The 19,100-nt window shown below is 38.5% G+C and overlaps 1 long non-coding RNA gene and 1 pseudogene across 1 annotated transcript in view; one reads left to right on the top strand and one right to left on the bottom strand.

Moving 5' to 3' along the window:
- The window catches only part of LOC140698694 (uncharacterized), an 88,327-nt gene that overhangs the window by 52,377 nt on the left and 16,850 nt on the right, over positions 1–19,100 (top strand). The window lies entirely within an intron of this gene.
- Positions 8,584–14,777, bottom strand: LOC116282101 (olfactory receptor 52M1-like; annotated as a pseudogene).

Here is a 19,100-nt window from a genome sequence, read left to right on the forward strand (position 1 = left end):
GTAGCCAGGGGGAAGTTCCCCCTTACGCAGCCTTTGTTCTGCCCAGACATCCAGCAGTTTGGATGAGGTTCACCTGCTTTAGGGAAGGCATCTGCTCTGTTCAGTCTACGAATTCAAGTGTTCATCTCATCCATAAACACCCTCACAGATACACCTACAGTGTTTGGGCCATGGGGTGCCCAGACATTTGGTCAGTCAGGTGTTCACGTAAATTAAACATCACATGATGGGTCAGAGGGCACAGAATCTGATAACTCAAGACAAAGACAACTGGAAGCCCAAAGACCAAGTGATGACTGGGCAGGAGACAAGGCACTAGGACTGGAATATAGAGAAGACCCAGTGCGGGGAGTTAGCTGGGAACTGAGAGGCTGGAAGAGGTGAGGAGGCCTAGAAGAAAGGCTTTAAGAGGAGGAATGGAACTTATATTTTGCTTAAATGTACCAAATTCATACTATCTATACCTTGAAATACTGTCTTGAAGCTACAGAACGATGCTTATTGTGGCTCCAGGGCACAAACCTCAGTGTCCACGCTACCTGGGCCTAAAGACTCTGAGATAATAGAATTAAGAGAACAGCACTGCTATGGAACCAATGATAAATTCCTTTCCCTCCACATGTCTGACATTCAGGTCAAAGAGCATTAAGCCGTCCTTGTCCATTTCCCCAGCATCTGGAAGGTGGCATTCCATGTGGCACAGCAGGGCTTAACATGCCGATCTGCTTGTACTTCTGTAAACCTGTGTTGAAAATTGGGATGAACTCCTTCAGGTACATCTTTAATGCATCTGGACTTGTGTCTTAAGACTGGATTAAGTGTCCTAAAAACTTCAAACATATCAGGATGAACAGAAATGAAAGAAGCCAAGATACTTTGGTGAACTGGATTTCAGTATTACCCATCTTCCTTCTCTGGTGCCTTTTCCTAGAGCTCTGCAGTTCCATTTACTCATGTTCTCTCTGACCCTTTAAAGGCCTTGCTATCCTGAAGCTATTTCCAATGGAATCTACATTTCCTGGATCTCACGCCTTCTACCGGTGGGGGCAATGTGACACCAGCTTCTGTGGCTTGGCGGATTTGGCCACGCTTGCTTTCTGGTTAACGAAGCAGATTTGTGTGCAGATAGCTGTGTAGTAGGCTGTGCTCATTCTTCCTGTCTGGGGAAGTGATCACCCCTGTGGTTTCTAGCTATATATTCCAGAGACTTCTCAGTGCCCCAGACTTCACAGACACAACAGCGATGTCATGGTCTTTACCCTGGCCTTAGCTCTAATTCTGTAGCTGGTAATCATCCTCACCCTTCTGGCCACATTGTTCTTTTGGCCTCTAATAGTATGAAATGAGGTGCTTATTTCCAAATTGCTAAATACTGCAGGATCTTCATATAGTATCTACTTGACGAGAGTTCTTTTCTGGTACCTGCTCTCTGCTGGGTGTTAGCATGCCCTGTGAAGATACTTCGGTTTATTCCCATATGCCCATCCACATGCGTCTACTGTACACCAACTTGTCTTGTTTTTTTCCTTTGAGGCCTCTAACCAACAGTCAAGCCATTTGCCACTACCCACTGGTATATGTGTATTTAAACCTCAAAGTGGAGTTTTCCCACACAAAATGAAAACCAAGTGCACAGGCAAAGCTGTGCCCATTGGGAGGGCTCCCCCGCCCCCCACCATCATTCAAGGCCTCCCTGGAGTGGGACTGTCGTGCGGCAGCCATGCAGCCTTGCCTTGCACTCACAAGTAGATCTATCCATGAATCAAACTTGACCATTTTCTTTTCTCATGTTCTGGAATGCATGTGACTCAACAAGGTCTCCAACATGCTACATTTCACGTGCTCAGTAGCCATGTGTGACTCGTGACTACTGAATTGAACAGCATTAGATGTTATAGTTGTGCAGGATGTTAGAGTGCCCTGTATTATGGGAGTTAAAAAGTCTGCAGAGAAATCAAACTATTATACAGATTGAATGGTAGCCTGGGCTAATTCTATTTTTAGAATGGCCATCCAGCTTTCTCCAGAGTTGGGCTACATCAACAACATTCTACCCCCTCATTGGTCAGTCATTGGGCTGCCCTAGAAGAGCTGTGGCCTTGAAGTTTCTGAGGCTGAGATAGTCCCTGGAGAAGCCAACAGATAGTCTGCTTGGTAACAACAGCTAAGGCAGCGGGTGCTTCACTAAAGGGAAGTCTGGTGGCACATCAGTGTCTGCTACACTGGACCAAGGGATCCTCACAAATCTCCTGTTTTAGACTTTAAAACCCAAGTTCTTAGGTTCCTTGAATTCTACCTGTGCAGAATTCTATGTAATATCACTTCATGAGATATTTGACGGTCTGACTTTTTTCCAGAATCTTAATGCAAATAGATCAATCCTTGTTTGTATGACTGAAAGGGCTACAAAATCTCCATATTTTTATGGATCAAGAAAAGTGAAAAAACTAAGTTTAATCAAGCCAGTGGCTTTGCCTTTTTTTTTTTTTTTTGGAATGGAGCCCTGTAACTTCCTTAAAGGGGCCTAAATACCAATTTTGCCAGATTGAGTACTCCTGACATAATGGACTCTTTGGCCTATATGGAAGGTCCTTACTTCCTTTTTCCATAAAAAAACCCCTCCTGCCCCTTCTCTGCTACCTCCTCGGATCAGCTGAATAGAGAAAAGGGAATGGCCACAGGCAGATGGTATTTCAGGGGGGTTGATGGTAGAAGGCCGTGGATAGGCTTAGGTGGGAAGAGTGGGGACCGCCCCCCCCCCGCCATCTTTGGTTACTTTCAAAAGCCAGCCATCTCTCCCAACCCCATTTTCTCCAGGTGCTCCTTTTAGTCAGTCCCTGGCTTAAGGCCTAATTTTTGTGTCCACTTGGTAACAGTAACAATATGTGATATTTCTGAAGCAGAAGTTCAGTCCCTGTCCCTTGGTTTCCTCAGGCAATCTTTTAGCATTCCTTAAGGATTTGCTTCAGTGACGTTCTGTTGGTATTTATTCAGCTTACCTGAAGATTGAGCAAGCTGATGCATGCCTGCCAGTGATTTCCTGTTATCCAGGTACCCTAAGCCAGTTTGAGCAGGTTTTTTTCTTTTTTAAACAGGAAGTATATGTCTCTGCCTTATGGGCTAGTGGAACAATACCCAAACCCTCAGGCTGAGCACTGTATTAATCTCCTGGGGGATTTTTCATCTCATACCTTGTTTCTGGGTCTAAGTAGGGGGAAAATTGCTTAGAAATATGAAAGATGTCTTCTCCTGAAATGGCACAAGTAAAGAATTTTTCAGGCTATAATTGAAGTCCTCTTCGTGGCAAGAAAATAACTTATTTTGCCTCACATCCATCTGTACATTTGTCCAAATGCAGAATTGCCTTCTCCATTGAAGTCATCCAAGTATATTTTTCATAAAATACAAGATACGCAGTACTGACTTGTGTATTTCAGTAGCATGGCGCAAAGTTTAGGAAAACTAGGAATTGGTGTTCTCAGTGAGAAGCTTCCCCTCACCTCATTTTAATGATTCATCAACATTGGGATAGTCCCATTCATTTGTCATCAACCCATTCATCTGTAGCCTTTTCTCTTTGGGAGAAGCAATAAGCAGCTATCTTAAAGACACTGTTCTGGAGATGATATCCCCTAAAGAGACTTGTTCCCTAAGAAAAAGGACAAGGGCATATATAAACTTGTTGCCAAACTTTTTACAGAGGTATGTGTTACAGTAGGCATCTTGGACTTCAAGTTAATGCATTGTCATCTGCATCATGGAACAACTCCATCACTGGCTTCCAATGTGATGGCTTCAAGGTTTGCTCTAGTTAGAGATCATCATGAAGCACAGATTGGAAGCTGTATGCTCTTTTTCTATGAAGGAGATGAGATCTCTTTCCAAGAGGAACATGCATTCTGATTAAGTAGTTATTATAGCATTCTTCCTCCAAAACAGCCCTCATACAGTGTTCTAGACTCTTGAGACTTCTTTCTTGGCCCCTTAACCTCTGCCACACACTTGCTGACCAGTTTCACCTACATTCTCCTGCACAAATACCCCTTTGCATACCTAAGAGGACAATGAAGCCACACAGTTTTCTGCCTAGTCAAAACTCCTAATTTATCTCTCCCTCCCTCCCCTTTGGTAACCATAAGTTTGTTTTCTTTGTTTGAGTCTGTTCATGTTTTGTAAGTAAGTTCATTTGTATCATATTTTAGATTGCACATATAAGTGATATCATGACATTTGTCTTTGATTTACTTTACTTGCATTGACCTAGAGATTATCAAAGTATATGTTCCAACAAATGGCATTATTTCCTTCTTTTTATGGCTAAATAGTTTTCTATTGTATGTGTGTGTGTATTTTATATATATACATATATATATATATGTATATATCTCACATCTTATTTATCCAGTCATCTGAATTTGAGTTTTCTTCAGATGTATGCCTAGGAGTGGGTTTCCTGAAATACATGGTAACTCTATTTTTAGTTTTATAAGGAATCTCCATACTATTTTCCACAGTGGCTGTGCCAGATTACATTCCCACCAACAGTGTGTGGGGCAGGGTTCCCTTGAAAAGCATATATATGTATATATGTATGTATATGTGTGTGTGTGTGTGTGTGTGTGTGTGTATAAAATGGCTGGTACTGCAATCCATTCTTGCATTGCACAGATCTCCTGCAAACAGATTTTAGGAGCAAGCTCCTCCATAGTTCCCATGGGGCCTCACTTGCTAAGTGCAAAATTAAAAGAGAAAGGCTAGTGGGATGAACTCTATCCACCCAGTGTCTGAAACTCATCTCAGAGCCACAGTTACTATCCTGTCTATTTGGAATTCCCTTCACCCTCAAACATCACCATCTCAAATCTTGGGTCACTTCACAGGCAAGCCATCAAACCTTCATTCCTGGGAGGTGAAACCTTACTTATACTCTTCTTACTTCGAGAGAGTTGTGCACGTACACTCATGGTTACAATGAAGTAAGGCAGTACCTGAAAGTGCCCAAGAGGATCACCTGATTTCTGCACATGTTTACAAATTCTTGCCTGTATCTGTCCTATAAAAGCAACCCTATCTCTTCACTTCAGAGTAAATTACTCCTGCCAGTATAGTAACTCCTCTTCCTACCTGCTTGCCCCTGGCCATTGGAGTCCAGAGTAGCTTGACGGTAGTTGTAACTTAGCTCTATAGGACCCTTGCTGTGTCCCTTGGCAGTAGTGAACCCGCTTTGAGGACCAGAGTTTCCAATCCTGCAGGACTAAGATTTGTGGGGACAGGAAGCAAAAATCTCCTAGAGGATCACAAGGAGTGACCTATGAAATACTCCTGCTTCTACCCCTTTCTTTCTTTACTGCTGTATTTTTCCTTTTGGGGACTGAGCACCATAGAGATCTGGTTCAGTTCATAGTCTGAATCCTAAAGGATGGCTCTCTACTTCTGTGAAGAGCTGCCTTTTAAACTGCTTTTTCCCCACTGCTTTTGGAAGACGACTCTGGCATCCTGTGACGCCAGCTGCTTCTGGCTGGAGAGGTAACATAATACCACCGGTGGGGCCCATGGTCATGAGACCTATCCTGCACAGCCTTCTCTAAAGAAGGTCTGTTCTCTCAGTACTGTGTCATATGGGATGTCCTGCCTGTTAATCAGGCATTCAGGAAGCCCTCTAAGAGAAGTGTTGGCCCAGGCTCTGTGGGCATGGAAGGCAAATCCACACCCAGAATAAGTATGTATCACTGGCAGGACAGACCACTGTACTTGCTAGGGTTGAAGAGGCCCAGAGTAGTTGACTTGCCACCAAGTGGCCTTCGTGAGCAGTAAGTGTTCTGTCTGGGTTTTGCATGGACCTCAGGTGCTGACAGGCCTTCAGAGGCAGCAGTAGCTAGTCAGCCTTGGTCCGTGAGCATCTACACAGCTGGTCCACACGTGGCCTCCTTTGCTGCCCCTGTTGCCAGTCCCATAAGGCCTTAGTGGCAGTGATGCTTGTACCATAGTCTGGATCTGAAACAGTCCTTTCCTGCTCTGGGCCCACTCAAAGCTGTTCTTCCATGTCTTCTGGTACAGGGACCAAAGCAGGATTCCTAAGTGAGGAATACATTCTCTTCAGAATCCAAGGTGGCCCACCATGCATTGTGCTTTCTTTCTGGTAGAAAATGCAAGAAGATGACCTTTTACTTTAAGAACGTTTGTTTACCATTGGACTCCTAAAGTTCATTGAAGTTCTAGGTTTCTGAATATTCTTAGGAGTTGTCTGCTACCCTCTGGAGCTATATGTGTCTTACTAAGGCCTCTGGTATACTAAACACCTGGGGCTCATTTTGCCAAGTCAACATCATGCTGCTGGTGGGTCACTGGGGTGGTCTGTGGGATGCCCTGACATCTTAGAACCGTACTGTAGCACAGGAAGAGAGTTAACATGCCCCTGAGGCATACTGTATGTGAGAACTTTTGCCCATCCCCTGTTAAGGGAAACTGTTTCTGATCTTTTATAACTGGAATGGGATTAGACTTGAGACCTATTGGAGGTTATGCCTATGTGAGAAAATGCAGAGGGAGCTAAAGGATGCTGAATGAGCTGTTGGATCACAATGCCAGTCTCTTGTCTGCAAAGGACTGGCTGGAGGATAAGGAGCGAACATCTTAGACTTTAATGTATCTCTAAAAGCTTCAGTAAGACCAATGAGTCCAGGAGCCATAGTTACCTCTCACAAGTGTTCTGTCTCACAGGAATGGTCCTACGTTATGTCCCTCTCAAACCTAGTCACTGCCTGGGAAGCTGCTTGTGAGAAGCGTGGCCTCAGCAGAAGGTCGTGATGGATTTGCACACCATCAGCTAAGGCTCAGGAGAGCACATTCCCTCTCGTAGGCCATCTGGGAGGCATATTTAAAGGTTTCCACAGCAGTCCTCATGCCTGCTTGTATGTTGTGTAAACTCCTCAGGCTTTTCTGGTTAGGTGGCGAACTTAATGGGTCTGGGCTGCGTCCAGGTTTTACAACACTTATGTTAAAATGCAGAAAATATTAGAGCTGATGGACTGTACAGTCTGTGGAGAATAAAAGCAACTAACTTATGTGGTAGGCTGAATTCCAGAGGAAGAGTGCCATAAATCGGGTCCGAGTTTGTGTAACTCCCTTGAGTATACTCTCCCTCAGGAAATCTGTGCTCTGAACTGAATGAGAATGTTTCTAGTTTTTCTCCTGCGGTGGTTAGATGATATATTAGAACAATTTTTAGAGGTAGCTCTGAGTTCTGGGCCTTGCCCTTTATCTTTTGGGATAAAGGAACCACAGGAACATCCCTGAGAGCCAGTGAACATACACTTGGCACTAACTCTAAACTTTTCCCCCTGGTCCCAGCCGTGGTTGAGATGAGCAAAACAAGAGTTTGCTTATGATTGCTTTTCTATTTATAGGAAGAATATTTGATTCCTCCAAACTCAGACATGAGTTTCAGGAACAAATACTAGGATGGAAGTTAGAGATGTTAGAGGAAATATGACTATAACTGGAACCTAAATGATCACACAGTCTAGGTATCCCAGTAGGTTCATAAAATTAACTACAATTATTTCAATTAAGTAATTGGAAATACCCCAGTTAATTGGAATAACCAAAGCAAAACCGGAAGTCATTTTCTGATTGTTATGAAGTGATCTCTCCTTTACACTTGACTACTTGGTATCACACCCAGTGATAGTTTGTATACCTGAAGCTTGGTATAGTCACTGCCTTCCTGCCAGTTTATTTTATGGAGTGGTGGAGTTTGCCATTGGACTTGGATAGAATCCAGCTCTACGCTTTGTCCCTTTGAGAACACTAAGAGGAGTGTGCTTCGGTGATCTGTGTACTCCCAGTTCTGGGAGTGATGCGCACAGCTAAGGTCTGCTGTGTTGGGAATCTTAAATGAACAGGATGCAGATTTTGGAAAATGCCTTTCAGCCCTTTCACAGTTGAGGAAAAGGAGGGTCAGAAAGACTAGAAACCTTAACATTAAAAACAAACGTCATAATGGCTGATTTTTACCTCTTAGAATTGCCCAAGGTCACTGTTCATATTATCTCTGGGAAGGTCAATTTCCTCATTTGCAAAGTAGGGATATTAATTCCTCCCTTACAGTGTGGTTATGAGAATTACATTAATAGCTTTCAATCAACAGCAGCTAAGTGCTATACTTTCTAGATGGTGAGCTAATCTTTAACCTGGAGGGTAAAGTCAATGTTCCTATAAATGTTAGAATTCATAACAGTTTTTGGTGATCCATTTAAAAAAAAACACATTACAATCAGGGATCCTACAGATGGATCAGGGGTAAGGAGAGTTTCTGTGGGAAGGGCAAGGTTTTCTTTTTCATGGAGCCCTTTTATGCTTCAGGCTACTGGATGGAGCAGCTGGCAGGGAAAATATAAGGGCAATGTTGAGATGTAGTCACCTTGACTCACTCCCTTGTGTTGAGCTGTTGTTTTTTTCCCCAGGCCATTGTTTCATGAGTGGTGTTCCTCATATTTACTAGACATACAGATCAGTCTTTCTAAAACACTTCATGTTTTTATTAGTACAAGCAGTTTGAGCAGTATCTCACTTGTTAAAGACTTAAATCAGAAAATGCTTTTGTTGTAGCCAAGTCCACTTTGATGGAATGACCTAGTTTTTAGGATTTACATATTAAAGTACACACAGAAAACAGTAAGTAATATTACATAACAGAAATTTTACAAACTCCAACCAAAACATTTGATCTAGGCAGCTCAAACTCTATATTCTGTGCTATTGTGTATGAAATGTGAACGATACACCCTACCTTGATATCTGGATATTTATAAGAATTACTTACATGCCTAGTAACCACTAACTACTACTTGTGTTACTGATAGTGTTATCATTGTTTTGTCTTCTCTGTAGTTTAAATATCCTTGAGTAATTAAAAAACCATCTACCCTTAGAGTTTAGAACTGTACTTTGTTTTTTTAGCATGACTTTGGTGATTTGAGATGTTAGATTAGAATTACAAAATCTAGAGACCACAGGGCTTAACATCTCACTTGCTTGAAGTTCCCAAATGGGAAGCTGCCCACTATACTTAAATACTTTCTCCATGAGCTTTTTTAAGAGAAGGAAGTATCAGTCATTGGATCTTAGTTGTTATCTTTCAGATTTGAGAAGTCTCTCTTGGATTTGCTTGGTGTGAACAGCATAGACAATGGGATTGAGGATTGGAGGAATGAGGAGGTAGAAGTTGGCCAGCAAGGTGTGGATTGGAGGAGGCACCTGGTGACCAAACTGGTGAAAGGGAAGAAACAGCAATGGGAACATAAAAGGTCAGCATAGCACAGATGTGAGAACCACACAGCCCCAGGGTTTTAAGCCTGGTCTCAGGAGTAGCTAGCCCCATCACGGCCCTGAAAATCATCACAGCCCTGAAGATCATCACATAAGAGGCAGCAATGGCCATTAAGTCCAGGATTAAGACCAGAAAGCCAATGCTCAGGCCATATTTTGACTCCGATGTCACCACCTGCCAAGGTGACCACAGCCCTGTGCTCACAGTAGGAGTGGGAGATGACACAGGCTTTGTAAAGGGGCAGCTGCAGGTGGATCATCAGAGGCAGGGGTCCAATACAGAGAACACTTAGGAAGAGGGCAGCTAGCTCCAAACGTCCCACCACAGTATGCGTGAGCACTGTAGCATGATGTAGTGGGTCACAGAGGGCTACATAGTCGTCAAAAGCCGTGGCTAGGAAGATGCCCGACTCACCCGTGGCAAAGCAGGGAATGAGGAACATTTAAGCCAAGCAGGCATCCAAGCCTATGTCACTAGCGCCAAACCAGAAGATTGCCAGCAGTATGGGCATAGTGGAGGTGGACAGAACCAAGTCAATGATGGGCTGGTGCAGGCTGCATTCCACTCTTACCACAGCCAGAATGGTGACATCACACCACAGCTACCAGGTACATGGAGCCAAAGGGGATGGAGAGCCAGATGTGCAGGGGACTCCACTCCTGGAATGCCAATAAGTAAGTAAGTTCTTTTTCTGAGTTTCTTTCTTTCTAAGTTTCTAGGTTTGTTTCTAAGTTTTTTCTAGGTCTCTAAGTTTCTTCCTTTCTTTCTGTTTCTTACATTCTGAGTTTCTAAGTCTCTAAGTTTCTCTGTTACTTTCTAACTTTCTCTATGTTTCTTTCTTTCTAAGTTTCTTTCTAAGTTTCCATTTGTTTCTGTCTTTCTAAGTTGCTTGCTTTCTAAGTTTCTTTCTAAGAAAGGAATTTAGAAAGAGAGAAAGGAACTAAGTTTCTCTTTGTTCTTTCTTTCTAAGTTGCTTTCTTTCCTTCTGAGTTCCTTTCTAAGTCCCTTTCTTTCTGTCTTTCTTTCTAAGTTTCTTTCTTTCTAAATTCCTTTCTAAGTTTCTCTTTGTTTCTTTTCTTTCTGTTTCTTTCTTTCTTTCTAAGTTTCTCTCTTTCTAAATTTCTTGTTTTCTAAATTCCTTTCTAAGTTGCTTTCTTTCTTTCTGTATTTCTTTCTAAGTTCCTTTCTTTCTGTCTTTCTAAGTTGCTTTCTAAGTTGCTTTCTTTTCTAAATTCCTTTCTAAGTTCTCTTTGTTTCTTTCTTGCTTTCTAAGTTCCTTTCTTTCTAAGTTCCTTTCTTTCTTCCTTCCTTCCTTCTCTTCCTTCCTTTCTTTCTTAGTTCCTTTCTATTTTCTCTTTTTTCTTCTTCTTTCTCTTTGTTTCTAAGTTTCTTCCTTGCTTTCTAAGTTTCTTTCTTTCTAAGTTTCTTTTTCTTTCTAAGTTTCTCAATTCCTTTCTAAATTCCTTAAGTTTTTCTTTCTAATTTGCTTTCTTTCTAAATTTCTTCCTTCCTTCCTTCCTAAATTCCTTCCTAATTTCTCTTTGTTTCTTCTTCTAAGTTTCTCTTTCCTTGTTTCTAAGTTTCTTGCTTGCTTTTCTTTCTTCCTTTCTAAGTTCCCCTCTAATTTCTGTTTCTTCTTCTAAGTCTTTCTTTCTTTCTTTCTAAACTCCTTTCTAAGTTTTTCTTTTTATTTTGCTTTCTTTCTCAGTTTCTCTCTTTCTTAGTTTCTCTCTTTCTTTCCTTCTTTCTTTCTAATTTCTTTTCTAATTTCTCTTTCTTTGTTTCTAAGTTTCCCTTTGTTTCTTTCTAAGTTTCTTGCTTGGTTTCCTTCCTTCCTTCCCTCCTCCTTTTCTTTCTTCCTTTCTTTCTAAGTTCCTTTCTAATTTCTCTTTGTTTCTTCTTCTTTCTCTTTTTGTTTCTAAGTTTGTTTCTTTTTTGCTTTCTAAATTTCTTGCTTTCTAAGTTCCTTTCTTTCTAACTTCCTTTCTAAGTTTTCCTTTCTGTCTGTCTAAGTTCCTTTCTAAGTTTCTCTTTGTTTCTTTTATGGTCCTTGCTTTCTAAGTTTCTCTCTAAGTTTCTATTTGTTCTAAGTCTCTTTTTCTTTCTAAGTTTCTCTAAGTTTCTCAGTTCCTTTCTTTCTAAGTTCCTTTCTAATCCTTTCTAAATTCCTTTTTAAGTTTTTCTTTCTGTCTAATTTTCTTTCTTTTTCTTTCTTTTCCTTCCTTCCTTTCTTTCCCTTCCTTCCTTTCTTCCTAAATTCCTTTCTAATTTCTCTTTGTAAGTTTCCCTTTGTTTCTTTCTAAGTTGTTTTCTTTCTAAGTTTCTTGCTTGCTTTCCTTCCTATCTCCCTCCCTTCCTTCCTTTTCTTTCTTCCTAAGTTCCTTTCCAATTTCTCTTTGTTTGTTCTTTCTTTCTTGCTTGCTTGCTTTTCTTTCTTCCTTTCTTTCTAAGTTCCTTTCTGATTTCTGTTTCTTCTTCTAAGTTTCTTTCTTTGTTTCTAAATTTCCCTTTGTTTCTTTCTAAGTTGCTTTCTTTCTAAGTTTTTTGCTTTCCTTCCTTCTTCTTTCTTTCTCTCTCTTTCTCTGTCTCTTTTTCTTTTTCTTTCTTTCTTCCTCCCTCCCTCCTTTTCTAAGTTCCCTCTAATTTCTGTTTCTTCTTTCTAAGTTTCAAAGAAAGAAAGAGAAAGTTTCCATTTGTTTCTTTCTAAGTTGCTTCCTTTCTTTGTTTCTTCTTCTTTTTCTTGATTTCTAAGTTTCTTTCTTTCTTTCTAAGTTTCTATTTGTTCTAAGTTCCTTTCTAATTTGTCTTTCTTTGCTTAAGTTTCCCTTTGTTTCTTTCTAAGTTTCTTACTTCTCTCTTTCTTTCTTTTTCTCTTTCTAAGTTCCTTTCTAATTTCTGTTTCTTCTTCTAAGTTTCTTTCCAAGTTTCTAAGTTCCTTTCTTTCTAAGTTTCTAAGTTTTTGTTTCTGTGTTTCTTTTTCTAAGTTTCTCAGTTTCTTTCTTTCTTTTTCTTTCTTTCTTTCTATATTCCTACGTTTTTCTTTGTCTAATTGCTTTCTTTCTAAGTTCCTTTCTAATTTCTTTGTTTCTTCTTTCTTTCTAAGTTCCTGTCTTTCTTTCTAAATTCCTTTCTAAGTTTTTCTTTGTGTCTAATTTGTTTTCTTTCTTAGTTTCTTTCTTTCCTTCCTTCCTTAGTTCCTTTCTAATTTCTCTTTGTTTCTAAGTGTCTTTCTAAGTTCTTTTTTTTCTAAGTTCCTTTCTAAGTTTTTGTTTCTTTCTAAGTTTCTAAGTTTCTTTCAAAAAAGGAATTTAGAAAGAAAAAGGAAATAAGTTTCTTTCTAAGTGTCTAAGAACAAATAGAAAGAAAGAAAGGAACTTAGTTTCTAAGTTTCTCTTTTTCTAACTTTCTCAGTTCCTTTCTAAGTTTTTCTCTAATTTGCTTTCTTAGTTTCTTTCTTTCTAAGTTGTTTTCTAAGTTCCTTTCTCTCTAAGTTTCTTTCTTTCTTTCTAAATTCCTACATTCCTTTCTAAGTTCCTAAGTTGCTTTCTTGCTTTCTAAGTTTCTTGCTTTCTCAGTTCTGTCTAAGTTCCTTTCTTTCTTTCTAAATTCCTTTTGAAGTTTCTTTCTGTCTTTGTAAGTTCTTTTCTGTCTTTGTAAGTTGCTTTCTAAGCGTCTGTCTCTCTTTCTAAGTTACTTTCTAATTTCTCTGTTTCTTCTTTCTAAGTAAGTTTCTCTGTTTCTTTCTTTCTATGTTGCTTTCTTTCTGTTTCTTGCTTTTTTTTCTTTCTCTTCCTTCCTTTCTTTCTAAGTTCCTTTCTCTTTCTTTGTTTCTAAGTTTCTTTCTTTCTAAGTTTCTTGCTTTTTAGTTGCTAAGTTCCTTCCTCTTAAATTCCTAAGTTTCTTTCTTTCTTTCTGATTTCCTTTCTAAGTTTCTCTTTGTTTCTTCTTTTCTTTCTCAATTTCTTTAAGATTCTTTCAAAGTTTCTTCCTTCCTTCCTCCCTCCCTTTCTTTCTACTATGGGTGTGCATGTTATACTCTCAAAGTACAAATGTCATTCCTTATAGATCTATATCTAGATGTTGAAAGTTCATTCAGTAAACACCTTTTCCATTTAATGACCTTTGCCCATAGAGTACCTGAATCTCTTGCATGATACTGAGAACAAATAATGCATTTAAGTTGAATCATGTTAATTTAAGGCTTCTACTTTTAATAATTTGATTTTCTGCCAGAATAGTTTATATATCTTAATAAAATGCAATCCAAAAATGGGCAGAAGACATTAACAAGCAATCTCCAATGAAGACATACAGATGGTAAATAGGCACATGAAAAAATGTTCAATATCAGACATGCAAATCAAAACTACAATGAGGTACCACCTCACACCAGTCAGAATGACCATCCTTCAAAAGTCCACAAATGATAAATGCTGGAGAGGCTGTGGAGAAAAGGGAACCCTCCTACAGTGTTGGTAGGACTGCAGTTTGGTGCAGCCATTAAGGAAAACAGTATGGAGAGTGTTCAAAAAAGTAAAAATAGACTTACTATATGATCCAGCAATCCCACTTCTGGGCATATATCTGGAGAGAACTCTAATTTGAAAAGATATATGCACCCCAATGTTAATAGCAGCACTATATACAATAGTCAAGACATGGAAGCAACTTAAATGTCCATTGACAGATGACTGGAGAAAGAAGTTGTGGTGTATTTGTACAGTGGAATACTACTCAGTCATAAAAAATGAAAATGCCATTTGCAGCAACATGGATGGACTTAGAGATTATCACACTAAATTAAATGACAAAGACAAGTATCACATGATACCACTTATATGTGGAATCTAAAATGTAATACAAGTGAACTTAATTTACAAAACAAATAGACTCACAGATATAGAAAATAAACATAGTTTACCAAAGGGAAAAGTGACCAGAGGTATAAATTAGGACTTGGGATTAGCAGATATAAACTACAATAAATAAGGTCCTACTGTACAGCACAGGCAAGTATATACAGTATCTTATAATAATCTATAGTTGGAAAAAATGAGTATATGTATAACTAAATCACTTTTTTCATATTTTCCACAATCACTTTGCTGTACACCAGAAGCTAACACCACATTGTAAATCAACTATACTTCAATTAAAAGGTTGCTGCCAGTCAAAGATGTCGCCATTAATGATTTTTAGTGCTTTTCTAGGTATGAGAAGATGTAAGAAATTGAGGTTCGTAAAATTTCTTTAAAATAATCTGAAGGGCTGATCTGCCAGGTTTTTCCAGAGAACAGAGTGCCTCCTTCCAGATCTCTGCCTTAAACTCCTTTCAGAGTGTATTAACATGTCAGTGACTGCAGTGGCTAGTGACTTCTTACAGGACAAGGTGACAAGCAACATTCTTTAGTTTGCAGTGCTCCCCCATGGTCACAAATTTGACCATGATTTGGGAGACATTTCACGACCATTCTGTTCCATGGTGATAGGAACATTCATTCCTAGGTCAGGTGAGAATTTTGTTGATAAGCCACTTAATGTGCTGTCACTGGACTGGACCCTATTAACAGTAGCCAAAAGCCTCTGGACCAGCTGTCTCACTTGCCTGATGTGGTCCAGGAAATGATGCCTTGTTGCTTCTTCCCCTGTGTAGAGTTATACCATTACAGTCATTGATCTTATAGAACTATAAATCTGGTCAACTGCTTCAATCACCTACTCCTTTCATCAGAGGTTCAGTCATGTATTTGGCAAAACAAGAAATAATGATCTTGTAAAATAGGGAGAGTGTGAGTGTTACAGCTAGTGGTATTAGTAAGGTCATAAACAAGAATTTAAGCCAGGAACTTCCATGAGGTATGGCCTAGTATGTCCCCAGGTTGTCTGACTTAGTCTTTTCTGTGCTAATTATCTATAAGGGAAACATTATTCAGGCATTGTTCATAAGACACCCGGCCTAATTTCCTAGTGTTACTAGGCTGTTTATCCTTAGTATGATTTAATTGCTCCCAACGTAAGTGGGGCCTTAAATGATCATAACCGGATGTTAGCCAGGTTATTCTTTGGCTAAATTTGTGCTTATTGCCCTGAATAAGCTTGAGTAATTTAAAAGAATTTACATTTATGGCCATGATCAGAGCAAGTATGACTGGTCAAGTGAGGGAGTCCCAACTAGTATCAGTCGTGAAGCAAACAGAACTGTAACTTCTCCTAGAATAAACTTCCTAAGGACCATCCAGTTAGAGCCTCGGAGTGGAGAAACCCACCACCATAACCCCAAAGTGCTGGATATAGGCAAATGACCACCATCCCAACAGTTGGATTAATTTTAAACTCCGCATAAGATTGTGCCCAAGAAAGACATAACATTTGTAAGCAAAGGTCTGAGCGATCATCAAGGTAATTTGTATATAGGCCTGGTCTGGCATCAGCTGTCTAATTGGGATTTTGTCTTTCTCTTACCCTGGTCTGGTAGTTTCTGTTCTGGTCAAGCATTGTTTTAAGGTGATTTTGAGGTCATCATTCTTCTCTATAGGTCAGTCCAGTACAGCGGCCCTTTCTAAGTGGGATATATTAATTTAGTTCTTTCAGTTAGGTTGTGCATGAGCTAGTGAAGAGTACCTGATAAGTGTCCTTCCAACCTAGAGTTAAGATAGATAGTCCTTTAAATGAGTTTACAGTATGCATAATCTCCTGGTTGCATGTCATGGGGCATCTGATCTTCATCCAAAGATTGTTTCTGAAGCTTATCTCAGTAATTTAACTAGAATGTCCTTTTAATAATTCAACTAAACTTTACAGTAACAACAAAGATCTATCTAGAAAGTGACTCTTAATAAAAATAGACCTCTATTTAAAAAACTTGAATTTAATACTCACTGAAACAATCTTTTTTTCTTTAAAACTAACCTCATTTCTAAGAAATATAGCCAAATTAAGACTAATTTATTTGCAAAGTTAAGTCTGGTTTCAACAAACTTGGCCTTACGTACATAAGTAATTGATCATATAGGCTGTTTTAAAATTGACTTTGCTAGAACTTTTTAAGGAATCCCAGACCAAATTCTTAACAAGACCTCTCAAGGCCAGGAAAGCCATGCCAAAGACTTGTCACTGATTGCGAGTGTGGTACTATGGATTTGGGTAAATCCCTCCCTTTTCAAGGTCCCCAAAATACTTCAAGGTCCTTGCACCTGTTAGGAGGTGGCCTTCCTAATTTACCTGGTAAATCTGCTGGGAACCTAAGTTTCCAATCTCTGGAGGGATCAGGTAGAGAGAAAAGATAAGTGTTTCAGTTCTGCTTAACAAAGGTATAATTTACCAAACTGCTAACTCCTAATTAGATTGATGGGAAGGGGTTCCTTATATCTGGAAAACACAAGATTAAAAGCCAGTAATATTTCAGACAGAAACTATATTAAAAAAAAACTATTTACCAGTTCATTCAGTCCTATGTAACTAGTCCTTCTTAAGTTTTATGAAGCCATCAGGTTTTCCATTAGAATTATTTAATTTCTTACCCAGTTCAGCAGTATGATTATCAGAAACCTGTACTTCTCAGAAAAGTCCCTGCAGTGAATCTTCTTGAAGAGGAAGCACTTTTGCAAAAAAATCAGAAAAACAGTAACTGTCTAGGAATGACAAAAGACTTAAGGCACACTTAAAGACCTGATTACAGTGCAACTGGCAATTTTGGTTACTGCTGTGACATACATTTTAAGATAACTACAATTATGACAACATTTTACCAGCACATATTCAAATTTTTAGAAATTTCATATAATTTCTAGAATGTCTAATATCATTTCCTCATACAGTATAACCTGAGATTTATTACTTATTTGACAATGCTTCCCATGTAATAACACAAAATGAACCTAATTAGTTAATAACTCACTTTGGGATGTTTCAAGGGCCCATTGAAGCATCCCCAAATTAGCTAGAGGGGAGAGGAAGTTCATTAGAATTTAATTTGGAAAGTTTGACCCCCAAATATTAAAAGATTTAAAATACTTGGTCAAATAGGATCACAAGTCACTGTGAAACAATACTTAGTCACTTAACCAAAGTGACAATAAAAGATTTCAAAGGCAAATACAGAATGGATCACTTAAGATTTTAAGTTTCTTTACTTTTTATCAAAAGTAGCTCAATAGTGCAAGAAACCTTTGAACAGAATGAGAAAATCAAAGTCCAGTCTTGTATCAGCTTACTTTCATAACAAAATTCATTTACTTAAATTTCATCCAAACTTAGTCAGTCTTGACCATGCACAAAATTTTCTTCTCAGGGTTCTTCCTCCACAAACTTTTCATAACTTTCTGTATCCATATTAGTTTGCCCCTTATTTTTTTCATCCAGAAACAACTAACCCTAGGACAAAATTACTTCTCCCTTATAAAATATGCAATTCCATTCCTCATTCTTTCACTGAAAACATATCCTACCGTCCTACTATATAACGAAATGTTTCTCTTATTTCTAGTAGCTTTAATTACACACTTAAATTATAACTTTCAATTCTTAAAAACTTTAACTTCTAGTGAAAATGAAGAAGTAAGCAATTATGAACTGTCTTTTATGCTATGTACTGTCTCTTATATTAACAGTCTGTAGATTGGCAAATACCAATCATTTCTAAAAACATGTGCTTTCTTAAAAGAAAATCACAGTGTGGCACCAAACATTTATTAATAGTCCTAAATAGCTTTAATTCTCTGTAAATTCTCAGTAATTAATTTTTCAGTATCTTATTTCATTTGGAAATGACCTAGATGTTCAATAAATTTCCATCATTTGACTTAACTTGAAATTTTAGAGTTTTGCTAAATTATGAAAATAATTAGTAGATATTCCTAAAACAATTATTCCTAAACAGAACCTCACTCATGTCATTTATATTTAATTTGCTTATAAAATTTCATATCAAGTTGTTCTTATGCTGACAAATTTGCAACAGATATAAAAGCTTATTCAACTTCTAGTAAAGCTAGGTATAATAAAAGTATTATACTTAATGTTGATGATTCCAAAGACATATCTGTATTAAATCAACAAATAAGCTTTAATATTAGATATTAATTTAATACTATTTGCCAATTCACATGAGCCTGAAATTAATTTGGGTTCTTTTCTATTTCTGAAAGTTGATATAAGTGCTTAATTTCCTTTAAGCCAATTAACTAGAGCTCATTTACAAACTATGATAACACCATCCAAAGATAAAGGCATGTATTTATAATGCACACATATACTGACAGACAGAACTAGAGATCTCATTAGTTTCTTTTATAACTTACTCATAAGTCAGGCATTATACTATAAAACTCAGTACTTTATAAATAGCAGTTGGAATAAGTGAAGCTTACAAGGCCCTTCCCCATCCTCTCCCCAACCCTCAGTCACAGGAATGAGAGGTGGTTTTAAGGGTTTCTGAGAATCTTAGTAGAACATTTACATCTTAAGGCACAGAGAGTGGAAAGCAAGTTCTAGAAGGACTTGTTCTCTCAGGATTAAAATTCTGAAAATATGTTTTATCAAGCCAGCTTTATTTAACAACTGTATATTCAATGAAAGTGCCCATCTTGGCCATTTTCAGGGCACAATTTTCCTTTAATCCCCAATTAAGTACTTGTACACACAAAACTTACACTTACATAAATGTAGCTGGGGTGTTAGTTGGAGGCTGGCTTTTTGACATTCCTCATTTCTGTTAGAGAGGCTCTATTTCTGATTTTAAAGTTGAACTTGTTGGGGATAAAATTTACTA

Source organism: Vicugna pacos, chromosome 10 (assembly GCF_048564905.1).
Source record: "Vicugna pacos chromosome 10, VicPac4, whole genome shotgun sequence".
In the NCBI taxonomy this organism is placed as follows: domain Eukaryota; kingdom Metazoa; phylum Chordata; class Mammalia; order Artiodactyla; family Camelidae; genus Vicugna; species Vicugna pacos.